Raw genomic sequence first — 14,782 nt, 5'->3', positions numbered from 1 at the left:
GGAAATTATTTTTTAAATTTATAATTTATCTTTCTACTGAAATGGTGGCTAACAAGATCTAAAGCTTTCTCAATTTTCCTAAATGCTCAGAGAACAGAGGCCAAATGCAGTTGTGGAAGTATATTGTCTGGTGTGAAACCTGGATGAAAGTAGGAGAAACTGGTCCACATATCAGAGGATCTTCAGAGTGGCATGTCCTGCAAATCTTTAATGTTGAAACATGTGTGCAAAAGGAGAGGAAACCTCCATATAATAAAATCATCAGCCGTTTAGAGCTAAGTTGATACACAATCATAATTGCACTATACCTTAACTATTTGACAGAAGTCTTAACATCTAAATCCACTGCTTAATTTCTTTGAGGAAATCTGATGAAAGTGTAAAGTCTGTGCTTTTTCAAAAGGTATGGAGTCACCAAGGGTTTTTTTAGGGAAATGCAGAGGAGGGGATAATACAGTGCTAGGGATCTAATTAAGTCTTGTGCACAATTATTTACTATTACAACTCTGCTTCTCTACTATGACTCAGTTCCAACCCAATCTGCAGTAAGATCTTTTATATAATTATTGTAAATTACTGTCACGATTGAAAACCAGTTAGTCTCTAGATGTGGTTCAACTTGCGTCTTCAGCAGTCTTAGCCAGAATATTCATTGGTAAAGGATGCTGAGGAGTTGTAGTTCCACCGTATTTGAAAAGTCTCAATCTCTTAAGTAATTATACAAAAATTTATTGTTCTTTTCTGATACAATCTGTGTGGGAATACATGAAGTTCCAATGGCAGCCTATTTCAGGACTTTAAATTAAATCCAATTTCACAGATCAAGAATACGACTTGGTTTTTGCAGCAAAAAATAACAGGTCCTTCTCCCAACATCTATCAACCCAATCTCTAGGGAGTGGTCTTCTGGTAAATCTTGATCTCCCATGCCAAAAGAAACAAACATGCCAGGGAAAGAAAACTATCAGGAGTAGGAATAAGCTATGAGCAAAGAAGCAGATAGCCTCAAGGCTTATGCATCACTTTTGATGTTACAAACAAATCTTCTGATACATGTCCCTCTTTCAGCGATGTTGTTAAGCATACATGGATATATCGTTGTGTCTGCTTTCACCCTTTAGCAATCTCTCTCTCTCTCTCTGTGCACTGCACAGAAATAGCAATGCAAGTCTGGTCGCCCAATACAAATTATATACAATTATTTTCCTTACATAAAAATACATTCCCGTTACTTACTTCAAATGCCAGGAGTGTTCCTAAGTGCCCCAGTAATATCTTCCTTTTGTGTCCCCTGTACTACTTGCTGCAGCAATTTTTTCTGAAGTCTGTGCATTAAAACTCTTTCATTGTGCTCCAGGATGCTACAATTAAAAATAAACAGGAAATATTTAGAGGGGAAATATCAACTTCAAGTGATTAGTGGGGAAATCCCTGACCCGTCTGTTTTAGATTGCTTTAGCAAGCTGGTTTGGGAACCAAAATCATCAGTAAGTGGATATTTTTGAGGTTTTTATTACCTCTGTAAGAAACAAAATATTGTGGAATTAATACTGTTTGTTTAGTTTAGTTTAGTTTTATTGGTCTTAATAACAATAACAAAGGAAGGGGGTAAATAAACAAATAGACAAACAACAATTTAAAATACACAACATTCATAGTTCCCGAGGGGCTGGCTATTTCAACAGCCCCCCAGCCTGCATGAACAGTCAGATCTTCGTGGCTTTGCGGAAGGCCGGGAGAGTAGTAAGGGTCCGGATCTCCACGGGGAGCTTGTTCCAGAGGGCTGGAGCTGCAACAGAGAAGGCTCTCCCCTGGGGAGTCGCCAGCCGACATTGGCTGGCAGATGGGATCCGGAGGAGGCCTAGTCTGTGCGATCTGATCGGTCTATGGGAGGTAATTGGCAGGAGGCGGTCTCTCAGGTACCCAGGTCCGATGCCATGTAGGGCTTTATAAGTAACGACTAGCACCTTGAAGCGAGTCCGGAGACTAATGGGTAGCCAGTGCAGCTCGTGGAGGATAGGTGTAACGTGGGTGTACCTGGGTGCACCCACGATCGCTCGCGCGGCTGCGTTCTAGACTAGCTGAAGTCTTCGAACACTCTTCAAGGGCAGCCCCATGTAGAGCGTGTTACAGTAATAGTTACAGTTTGCCTGTTATCCTTACTTGATTATCAATTTAGGCTCTGCTACTGATCAAATAGAGTATTAACGCAGAGATAAACAAAGAGAAATCAGGACAAACAATTGTTGTGATTGACAATTAATAAAAAGGATGACTTGACAGCTAGGTAAATCAAATTTGTTACAATATCTCCATAGCCAAATCTAAAGATATAAAGGTTATTGTCATCTTTTTGTTACATTAAATACCTTCTGGAAAGCCATATGAATAATTCCACCTTAATATGAATCTAGGTTTCAATCTCCAGATAGTAATCTGGTAATGTTGTTGTACTGCCACTTTCTTTAGCATGCCAAAAATAATAAGCAAACACTGTAAAATCACACCTTTTTTAACCTTTTCACTACCTTGTTATGTTATGGCATGAATTCATTTTCCTCAATCTGCAACTATAATTTGACTCATCTAGTCAATCTGTTTTTTTTTTCCCTGCACGGACATAATTTTCACATAATTATCAATCAAAGGAAATATCACTTTTATGAGTTTTAAGATTTTATTCAGAAAATATTACATACGCAAAGTTGCATAATTTCCCTATTGAGTATTTCATACTGCAGATTGTTAATCAGTTTCAAAACACCTAATTTATTAATGATTGATACTGGATTTTTCGAGGTAGCTGTAAAAGGTGAGCTATTGTAGTAATTTTGTAAGGAAAGAGAAAGCCTTCATCTATTCAAATTAAGGGCAATATAGTGCAGTAAAAATTGCCTTGAACACTATAATTATATAGCCAAACCTAGCTACTAAAACTGTGACTTATCACAGTAAAACTTATCACTTTTACTATCTGGCTCCAGATTAGTTGGTTTCTCTTGATAGAAAAAAAAATGAAGGGAAAGAAAACAAAGCAGTTACAATGATAAAGAAAACAGATTAGGAAGTATCCAGCTTTAAAAATTTTTGTTATATTGGATCCTCTGCTTTTTATATCCCGTCCTATGAAGAAAGTTCTGGAGAATTCAAATGCTGTTACGCTCTTTTTTGGAATTTATTATGCTGGATGGAACAGAAATATTGTTGAATTATACCATTTTTTTTAAAAAAAATCCATGTGTTATTTTTAATTGCTCCAGTTTGCAAATGACCCAGCAAAATTGGATTTGGATACAAGTAGTCCTCAACTTACAACCACAATTGGGACTAGAATTTTGATCACTAAGTGAATCATCTTTCAACTTCACCCTGATTTTATGACCATTTTTACCAAAGTCATTAAATGAATCAGGTGGTCATTAAGTGAACCCGGCTTCCTTAATTGTCTTTGCTTGCTGGAAGCCAGCTGGGAAGGTCACAAATCGCAATCACATGACTGCAAGGGGCTGCAGCCATCCTAAATGCCAATCAATTGCCAAGTTCCCTGAACTGCAATCAATGGAGTACCAAAACGGTTGTAATTTTGAGCATAGAGTGAGTCACTTGTTCTGAGGCCACTGTAACCTTAACGCGTCATTAAACAGTCATAAGTCGAGGACTCACTGTAGTGAGTCTCAGTTAACAATACTATAGTATGGCAACATAAGAATATAAGAACAGTATTCTCGATCAGGCCAAGTCTAATCTGAATCCTGCATTTTGACGGGGACGTGCAGGCAGGGGAGGCAGAGCCTCACCACTGTCATCATGAAAAGAAAAAAAAATTAAAAGGAAAAAGGCTGAGCTAGTTGCTGCCAGAGTCACAGTGGATGACTCTGCTTAGTGCTTAACTGTGTAAAAAAGCCTCTAAAAAGTGCCCTCTACAGCGGGTGGCAGGAGAACGCCTGCTTTTGCATACGCCCGTCTTGCAGAAGTCAACGCATTGACTAAAGATAACTTTTGTAACTAGCTTGGCAGGCTGGATTGCTGCCAAGGTTTGTCTGGGTTGCTGCCAAGGTCCTTATCTGTTTGTTATGCTTGGCTTTCAGCCACTGAGGTTTTGGTTTTTTGCTATTAAAGTACATTCTAGTTAAGCTTGTCTCGGCTTTCGTTACTGGATGGAGGAGGGGGGTCAGAACACCTTACCATAATGCTTTTTGAGGATTGCAACACTGCAACATTTGGAGAGGGCTTCAAGCGGCATCTGGAAGAACGCCTCGTCCAGCCAGCAGCTACTTCTGGACTAGGGAGAGCATGCCTCAGCAGCAGACGAAGACAGGGGAAGGTCAGCTGGGCATAGCAAGGTCTTCAAGTGCAAGTTGGTGGAGGGGTTGCTGGGGTTTTGCACTGTGGTGCTGGGATGGTTGACCCCAGCATGGGACTTAAGGCAGCACTCCTCAGCTGTGGCACCAGGGCTAGAATAGAGGCCTAGGGATGGTGGCAGCTGCCTGATACTGAAATCCCTCAGGCTTCTACTTCAGCCTCCACTACTCAGTCCCATCACTGAGAATTGCCACTCTGCAGGATGGTCAACAAGGCAAAGATGGGGAGGAGATAGGCAGGGATGAGTTGAAATGCCTCTTAAGTTCAGACAGGCTGCCAAATGCCTGAATTTTGATTATGTGACTGCATGGGTGATGTTGTGGCCATAACTTTAGAAACTGATAAGCACTATTTGTTCAGTGTTCAGTAACTTCAAATGTTTATTGAACAAAAAGTTGTTAAGTAAAACTTACTCTGATCATTCTTGTTTTTCCTTTTTTTCCATTTTCTGGTCTTATAATGTTTCTCAAAAATGGTGAGTGGCTGATTTACAGAATTCCAAATATGAACTTACAATAGAGTTTGCATTAGCAGCCAATTTCTCTCCAAATGAGCCCTGGCATTCAAAGTAGCAATAGCACTTAGACTTATATATCACTTCATAGCGCTTTTACAGCCCTCTCTAAGCCGTTTACAGAGTCAGCATATCGACCCCAACAATCTGGGTCCTCATTTTACCCACCTCGGAAGGATGGAAGGCTGAGTCAACCTTGACCCAGTGAGTTTTGAACTGCCGAACTGCAGCTAGAGTCAGGTGAAGTAGCCTGCAGTACTGCACTCTAACCACTGCGCCACCTCGGCTCTTCATCTTTACTAAATTATCCGCCATAGCCCCACAAAAATAATATTTTCCACCATTACCGACAGCTCAGATAATTCCATTGTTTTTATATATGTAGTATATCTGTTTAAAATTCAGTATTTTTCTGCCTCAATTTAAACAGCCTCACATTTGGTTGACTAGTCACCCAGGATTAAAAAAATGACATTTCCCCTGAGGTCAAGAATACATATGAACAAATTAAAAAGAACAACCCTAACACAGATTTTTTAGGGTCTTACTTCCCTCCATTGAGAAATTTTCCTATTCATACCTTGTTTTTTTTTTTTATTTCACCAGTTTGCAATCTATAAATGCATTATCCCTTGACTCAAAAGCTTCTAATGAAGAACTTTGCCAATTTTTTAAATCTCCAGCTATCCAATGCCAGCAGGGTCAGCTGCATCCACAGGCCCCATTGACTTTCTTCCCTACCTCCATAAGAAGAAGCCTCTCTGAAATGTGGGTCAATAGATAATCAAAGGAGAATACAAGCTGATTTTCTTTTAGGAAGGCCTTTAAATGTTCAGTTTCTTCTTTCCTTTAATTACTGTTTATATCAATCACTGCAATTTTGCTTTGGAGACACAATTCATTTGCAGAATTGCCTTCTCCTATACAAATTTGTTCAGCTATAGTTGGGTCAGCAAAACGTATCTTTGTCCTTAGCCTCTTTGGAGGCAAAGTTAGCAAGGAAAAAAAGAAAAGAAAAGGAGGAGGAGAGGAAATACTTAGAAATAGTTCCCTAAAAGAAGAGCTACTCAACCTTCCCTTTTTTAAAATCCATGTAGATGTCATGTTTTCTCGGATTTTCAAATCCATTTAAGAAGAAAATGCTACTTGTTTATGAGGGTTGATCTTGCATTTTCAAAAACAAAGATCCAGATCAGATTTAACAAGAGGCCATGAGTTCTCATCACATGAATGAACTCACAGGATCGTTTACATGCTATCATTTTTTGTCCTTCTCTTAGTTTTGTGGTGTAAACAAAACTCCTTTGCTCCCAATTTAAATAAAACATCATTCCCCACTATGTCCAAAGTGAGGAAACCGTAGAGAAAACCACGATTTAAAACTATCGGTTTAATCTAAACAACTTATGAAATCTACAAGAAAACAGTTCCCAGGATTCTCTTATTATGAACTTGGTTTATTGTTTTAACTACTGAACATTAAAACATCTATTCCTTACAACTGAGGAAAGGCTCAAGGCTTGCTCAGTTAAAATAAAAACAGTGTTTTCCAATACATCAGGAGAACAAACCAAGAGTCAATAACCATACCAATAGTTTCTAAATAATAATTATTTATAACAACAGCTGCTTGTGTTTATATTTTAGCATTTTCTTTTATTGTTATTACATATGCAACAACATGAAAGCACAGCTGCCAGTTCTTTAGCTGGTGTTGGCCTTCATTCACATCAAGTTCTTCCCAAGAACTTGGGATGGCGTAATGTATTGGCATAGTATATGTCCAGATCCAAGCAGTGCGGCCTTTTGTAATTGACAGATGGAAATTTTGTCAATGCACAGATTTTGCAAGTGCCATCCAAGATTTTTTTGGTATGACACCCAAGTGTGCTGACAACCACTGGGACTCCATAGCCAGTTGATGTCATCATCTTTCAATTTATAATAATTACTATTTAATTACACATGTACACACATTCAAATGTTAGTAACACGGTATTAATACTATTAATAGTAGAATTGTGGCTCAATTCATAATAAATTATACTTACACAATATCACAGGAATTTTTTTTGTGACATTAGCTATTTTCAAACTAGCTATGGTATTCTAATGAAATAAAAGTGAAGTGCAAATACATCTTCTCGATTATTTTCTTTTCTTCACAGTTTATCTTACTTTAGTGTTAAGTAAAAATATGAAAATATAAACCTTTTTCTTTTGCTAGAATTAAGTACATTCATATTCTACAGCAGTAATTTGGTAAATCCAGCTACTGCAGAATCCAAAGCCAAGCTAGAAAAGGAGAACTCAGCACTGGGTATCTTTGCATGAATTTTATTACAACCACAAGGAAGGTTATTTAAATTCAGATTACCAGCTTTGATGGGTGGAAAGGAGAATTGAAAAGACCATATTTTCAATAGAAAGCTATATTCATCATACCAAATCAGATTACTGTAACCTGAAGAACATCCTAATCGATAATTCAAAGTGGTATACAAATTTTCCCAAACATCCACATTATTAGAAACATGCAACTGTACAAAATAAAAATTTAAAACAGGCTCATCAACGGTGCTGTGGTTTTCAATACTAATAGAGATTTCAAAGCATTTCTTCTACAAGACTTTTGCATCCTGAAGGCTCTTCTCATTATGATCCGCACCCTTTACTTTCAAATCTTCCCAAATCACCTTTCAAACTAACAATATCCAGAAGGAAGCTATTTTTAAATGTACAGTCTAATACGGTATCATACAAAACAAAAACAATGAGGTTGTTTAAAAAAAAGGAAAATGGGCTTAATTCACTTCAAATTAGATGCTAAGGCATTCTAGGTGAGTAGCTAATCCTGTCCATGCACCACCATTTCCCCCCCCCCCCCATCCCATTATAACTTTTCCATCATGATCTGAGGCTTTTTAAAAGATATACATGTCATCTAAACTCAGTTTGGGTGCCGTTTTCAGTTAGTATGAACTGTATTTTGAAAGCAGGGTTAATTAGGAAAAAGATAGCAAAGTGCTTTTTCTATTTAATCAACCAGAGCGAGTTAGCATGGTACGGAAGCACTCTTAATGTTTCATTGTTCCTTTAAAAGCTGCTATAACTGATATGGGTTACTAAATAAGCAGATAAAGCCATTGTCTCCAAACAGATGGTCCTGCCGTTTTCCCTAACAAGACATGCCAGTCCAGCTGCCAGAAGATCAGTACAATGAGATGGCAAATCTTTACTATCTGCTGTGCTGCTTTATTTTTTTTCAGAGAGAAACTCTCTGGCAGTTGCAATATTAAGTTATGATAAATTGACTGCTTCTAGGTTCTGTTTGTTACTTTTTAATTTCATTATTCCTTTCTTATGTAAGATAAGCAATTCTAAGAATATTGATGCTGAAAGGTATGAAATACAAAAATAAAGGTAACGAGTGTGAATCTCATGTTTTGCGGTGCTGAAACTGACCACAAGGCACATTTTCTTTATGAAAGTTTTCCAGCCATTTCAAGTTAGCTGGCACTGCAACTAAATATCCAAAGAGAAGCATTTACATGACAACTTGAATTCTCTAGAAGAATGTCATGAATAGAAACTTGAAACTAGTAATAGTTCTAAGTATTCCCAATTAAGTAGAAATGGGCTTTGGAAGGAAGGATTAGACACCAACATACCACGCAAGATATGCTTGCATGTATTATTATTATTTTATATTGCTTGACTCAATGAAATACCTCATTAATGCAAAATAGCATTATTCAAACTATTTTAAAAAGTAGCCACATGAGCACCTGGGATACTGAAGTTGAACAAGTGACATCTAAATCAATGTTGGTGGCGCAATACTGGAAGAAGGAAGACTTGCCTACAACTCAAGAATGGACATTGAAAGTTACAAATTTAGCCGAGATGGCTAAAATATTGGCCTATCTTAAAGATCACTCAAGTGAGAGATATAAACGACACTGGAAAAAATGGATTGACTATATACAAAATAAATACGGGACCAAGAAATTCCAGTTAGCCTATGCTTAAGATCAGAAATGATTTAAATTGTTTAAAGTTAGGTCAGCAAGAAGAAGCTAAGGTCAATGTAGAATGTCATTAATTTCTTTATTTCAACAGATTTTAGACTGTGTTTGTTAAAAATCCATACCGCGTACAGGTTCTGGGAAGTCGGGGTGGGAAGGAGGAGGAGGGTTTGGGGGAGGGTGGAGGGAGGGAGGGGTATGCATTAGGCTAGACAAGAATTTGGTGGTAAACTAGAATTATTTTGACATACAAAAAATTGTACTTTGATGTCTTACTGATTGAGGAATGATGAAATGTTTGTTTTAAAAGAAATAAAACTTTTGAATATAAAAAAAATGCACAACTATAAATCAGTGAAGGCATCTGCTCCTCTTTGCAACTCTGGAGGAGGTAAGTATTTATCTTTTCTTGTCACATGTTTAAGAGTATCCGTTCCTAAACAGGACCAATCTCTCTCTCTTTTCTTTTTTTAATCACCAGAGTTTGTTTTATCTTTCACTTCTTTCCTTGTGGTGTCTTTTCTAATCTCTACTCTAACAAAAAAAATTCTGTCTGTGTGCCCCCCCCCCCACCCTGTATGTAAATACTGTTTTGCAGGATTATACTCCATCAGATTAACTGAACTGTGATACATGAAATTTGCAATAAGAAACCTATTTATCGTTAAGGTGCTAGAAACCTCAGCAATTGTTCAGTTGCCTTATCTGTCTGGCCTTCAGTTAGGGATCAGTGGACTCTCAATAGGTCCATTATCTCTCAGTCCCATAAGGCAATTATTTCGTGTGCATGGAAGGGAGGGGATTAGGTTCCTCAGCAAAATTATGCATAATATAAATAAAATGTTTGTAAAATGTTATCTTCTCCCACAATAAATTTCAAAAGACTGACCAGGAATCATGAGACTCAATTCCCTTCTCTTTCTCTCTACCCCATGCTTTTCACAGCTTTTAGTCAGATTTACATCAGAAATGATTGCTCAATTTGTTTTGGGTTTATGCAATTTTGTTGGTTCTAATAACAGTATTTTCGTTTATGTCTTTTCTTTTTCTTTTTACATAACAAGATGGGTTTATTTTGTTCAAAAAGTAAAGGTAATGCGAGTCTCATAGCAAAATCTCCAAAAACAGCAGGAATAAAGGGATGCAGCATATTCATTTATGGATTAAAAACTGGTCCAAAAGAGGTATATGGGATTGAAACAAATTGGACAATTTTCGTATTGGAAGAAAGTTAAATAATATGATTCCTAAAGTGGCCTTACTGGCATTGAGTAATAGTAGTAACATAAAAAGACAGACAAGCTTCTTTTTATAATAAGCAACTACCTGAAATTATTAAGATAAAGTGTGCATTGCAAAGGTAGTTCTGGAAGTATCAGACTCAGGAATGCATTGGCTACTTGCAGAAATCTATATTGGTGGAACAGCACTTGCTGAGATTAAGTAAGAGTGTGTGTGTGTGTAAGTGTAAATATTTGATGGTGGGTTAACAAATGTTACTAATGAAATGGAAAAGAAGAGTAAGCTCTCTCCTCTACCTTGCTATTTCTGGATAATTTTGTGGGTTTCCATTTAAATGTTAACAGTACAGCTTGTAAAATGATATTCTAAAGGTGATACGCTCTTTCCTATTATTGTGATTAAACCATCTCTTCTAAAAGAAAAAGAAACAAGTTCAACTCTTAAATTTGGTCTCCAGGTGGGGGGGGGGGAAGGCAAAATTCTATGCATATTACTGTCATCCAAATAGTATTTTAACCAAATGGTATAATGCTATATGGTCTCTTTCATCTCAAATAAGCAGAACTCTTGTAAGCTACTTCAATATCATTTATCACCACAGCAACAAGGTCCTTTCTGTAGGTGGCCACGAGGACTGAAATTGAAACAGCAGGGACTTTCCCCACCTTCAAAGAAACCATATTTAATGTGGCCAGGGTTCTCCAATAAGCACAAAACCACTTACGCCTAAACAGAAACCTGTGGAGGTGGGGAAACTCCTATAATCTTCTCAAAACTTTTGCTGAGAAGACATTTCTGGAGTCAAAATAATAAGCATAAAGTATTATTAGCTTGCATAACGTTGACACTTCTTCAAAATATTTATTGTTCCATCGTACTTCCCCCTTCAAATTCAATTATTAGAAATAAAAGCACCATTCATGTGATTTTAAAAAGTTCGTTAAAGATGAAGACCCGATTAATCTCATGACAACCTTTCAAGTGTCACAATTTTAAAAACAGTACCACTATACCTCATCTTAAGTTAACACTTGCAAAGTATGTGAAGAATTAATCAAAAAATAGACACAAAATAAGGGTTGGCCATCCTACATACAGTATTAGAGATAAAATAGCAATTAAATGAACTATTGCAGATTTCGGTCTCAGCAGGATATATAAAACAATATAGCTATGAGCTTAATTATATTTTTATTCTTCTAAAGGCAGGAACCCACATTTATTCAGCACCACTTTTAAACTGTATAAATCCATAACAAAATTCTTCACTAATCATAAATAAATGTTAATTTCCATAGGATATATCTCAATAGTTTTCAAAAGCATATCTTAAGTGATCAATTCTATCCCTGTGGTCTTCTGAGTTATTAAAGGTTGCAAGTATTAAATTAAAACCAGCTGTAAAAGGTTAGTTTGGTATAAATTTAATTATGTCAATCACGTGGCTGCACAAATCCTTTAAAAAAAGTGTTTCACAATGGCCAAGTACACTTTACTTTTTCCCTTAACAAAGCAGTCACATCATTTTCAAGGCTGCTCATAAGTGGTCCATAAGCTTTGTGTGCATGCAGAGACAAGTTATTTCCCTAGGAAAAACACAGAGCAAAATGGCTATCCATGCATACCTATGTGAACTCAACCAGGAACATTTTCCAAAGCAGTTGCAAATAAGAAGACATAGCTATTTCAGTGTTTCAAAGAAAAATATTTTGACACAACTTTGTGAAATGCATGCTTAAAAATAAAATCCAGACAACCTTAGTATAACACCCCCCCCCAAAAAAAGGTAGCATCAAAATATAACTTGTTAATAATAATACAACTGCTACAGATTCTGTGGTTTTGATATGATACCATAGAATAACAAGAATAATAAACTGAAACTTAAGAAAAATTCTCAGATCAATATAGGAACTTCATATTTGTTATTACAGATGAACCCTCTGAACTTTTATCTGCTTGATCTTCAAAACTAGAAACAGAGGTTAACTACGAAAAAAAAATGTTTTCCAGCCGTTTCAAGTTAGCTGGCATTGCAATTAGATATCCAGAGAGAAGCATTTAGATGACAACTTGAATTCTCTAGAATAATGTCATGGATAGAACTAGTAATAATTCTAAGTATCCCCAATTAAATAGAAGTGCGCTACAGAAAAATGATTGTGTGCCATCAAGCCAGTGTCTACTGTTACCAACCACATAGATTTTCTCCATGACAATCTCTCCCTCACCTAATCTTTCAGGTCTTCTATTGGTGCATTCACCACTATCGTAACTGAGTCCATCCACTTTGCTGTTGGTTATCTATCTTATTTTTCTTTTTGCCTTTCCCAGCATTGGGTCCAGAGGTGGGTTGCTAACGGTTTGGCCCAGTTCGGCCAAACCGGTAGTGGAATTCAGGACTGCTTTGCAAAACCGGCAGCGACCCAGGCCTGCCATGCCCCCAAATAATGTGCAAAGTAGGATAATTTGAGCCTGGAGAGAGAACTCTGGATTGATTGATTTGTTTATTGATTCCATTTCTTTTGTTTCATTAGCTATCCATGGTATTCTTAGGAGTCGTAACCAACACGGAAGGGAAAAAACTTAGAGCAAATAGAAATGGCACCAAGAATACAATGTGATTCCAAATACAATGTAGGTTCCTGGATCTTTTCTTTCCCACAAGACTGCTTAGACACAGAAGGGCCTATTAGTGTCTGTTTCATAAACTTTTGATGATGTAAGCAGCAATGCACAAAGCATTATGCTACATGGCACAAAAGAGTAAATCTATCAATAAGTGCACCTTACCACCACATTTAAGACATATATGAAAGCTATCTCTAGTGAATATAAACCAAAGGAGGAGAATCAATCTTCTCCAAACATTCTTGCACAAGAAACCATTTCTATTGTTTTTCAAAATGTGCTGAATTAACAGAGGGATCATAGGCACAGTTATTTAAAAAAAAGATACTGCATTCAAATGAAAGTTACTCTAAAGGGTTTTTTTTTTCTTTTTAAATTACAGATAGTAATTTAAGAGTCCCAATTTAAATAACTCCTTTTTTAAAGTTGGAAGCTATGACAAATGTATTCTGTTGGAAAATGACTCTTTTTAAAACTGAAAAGTCAGATAAAATGAAAATATATATAGTTTAAAATCCTACTACCTATGATCAAAGAGATCATGGGTCTGTACGCTCTTTATTATCTCACTAATTTGAGATGATCCAAATAGGGTGATCAAATCAGAGGACAGAGAAAAAATAAAACAGATTTACATATAGTATGTAATTACTGAAGTTGACTTATAAAACCTTGACATGTAATCAATTCTGGGAATCTCAACTACTATGCAAAAGCACTTTAAAAAGGTTGCCCTATTTGAATGGAAATGAATCCATTATATGAGAATAATTACGCAGTGACTTTTAAAATAAATATAAGCCATACTGCATTCTACTGGTAAAACAATAAATCAGTAAGTACATAAAAATAAAATACTTTAAAAATCCATATGAGAATATCAATAAATTCTCCTAAATGTCTCATAGCAATTGAAATACTTTTAAAATTAAACATCATACTAACAGGATCCGTATTCTCACTTCAATTATTCCTTTTAGGTATTACTTACTTCAGTATTTCAAAAGATAAAGGTAAAGGTTCTCCTCGCACATATGTGCTAGTTGTTCCCGACACTAGGGGGCAGTGCTCATCTTCATTTCAAAGCTGAAGAGCCAGTGCTGTTCGAAGACGTCTCCTTGGTCATGTGGCTGGCATGGCTAAATGCTGAAGGTGCACGGAACGCTGTTACCTTCCCACCAAAGGTGGTTCCTATTTTTCTATTTGCATTTTTACATGTTTTCAAACTACTAGGTTGGCAGAAGCTGGGACAAGCAACAGGAGCTCTCTCCATTATGCGGCGCTTGGGATTCGAATCGCCAACCTTTCTGATCAACAAGCTCAGCGTCTTAGCTATTGAGCCACCGTGTCCCTATTTCAAAGGATACTTCTGTGCATTTAGCACTTGACATAATCCTATTACAATATTATGAAATAAGAACTCTTTAGTGTTATGCCTGTAACAGATTTATTTGAAATACTGTTCAGAACAATAAATAACAATATTATTAACTTCCTTAAATTCAGAACATAATGTCAAATCTCTTAATATTCAAAATTTTCATAAATGTTATTAGATTGATTTAAAAACACCTCTTAACAAGCAAAAGAAAAAAAGTATTTATATTCCCCACACACAGACAAAAAACTAGTGTATGATGGGATGGAAGAGAAGAGAAGAGAAATGGACCTTCGTTATACTATTTCACATAAGTGGCTATCTAGTCTCTTCTTAAAAACTTCCAGTGCTGGAGCTCCCACGATTTCTGAAGGCAAGCTAGTCCACTACTGCAATGCGCTCTACATGGGGCAGCCCTTGAAGAGCATTCGGAGACTTGAGCTCATCCAGAATGCAGCCGCGCGAGCGATTGTGGGTGCACCTCGGTACACCCACGTTACACCTATCCTCCGCGAGCGGCACTGGTTACCGATTAGTCTCCGGATACGCTTCAAGGTGCTAGTCGTCACTTATAAAGCCCTTCATGGTATTGGACCTGGGTACTTCAGAGACCGCCTGCTGCCAATT

At 36.9% G+C, this 14,782-nt stretch overlaps 1 protein-coding gene across 6 annotated transcripts in view; it reads right to left on the bottom strand.

Annotated features, from left to right (window-relative positions):
- ATXN1 (ataxin 1) overlaps positions 1 to 14,782 on the bottom strand; it is a 221,250-nt gene that overhangs the window by 144,527 nt on the left and 61,941 nt on the right. For 5 of the 6 annotated variants that reach the window (XM_032222727.1, XM_032222728.1, XM_032222726.1 and 2 more), the window contains one exon: positions 1,237 to 1,361. The exons of the other annotated variant lie outside the window; for it this stretch is intronic. The gene's annotated coding sequence lies outside the window, so the exon portion shown is untranslated. The remainder of the gene's footprint in view (positions 1 to 1,236; positions 1,362 to 14,782) is intronic. 6 annotated transcript variants of the gene reach the window in all.

This window comes from Thamnophis elegans, chromosome 8 (genome assembly GCF_009769535.1).
Source record: "Thamnophis elegans isolate rThaEle1 chromosome 8, rThaEle1.pri, whole genome shotgun sequence".
In the NCBI taxonomy this organism is placed as follows: Eukaryota; Metazoa; Chordata; class Lepidosauria; order Squamata; family Colubridae; genus Thamnophis; species Thamnophis elegans.
Note: the sequence above shows the minus strand (reverse complement) of the source record. Positions and strands in the feature narration are given on the sequence as shown.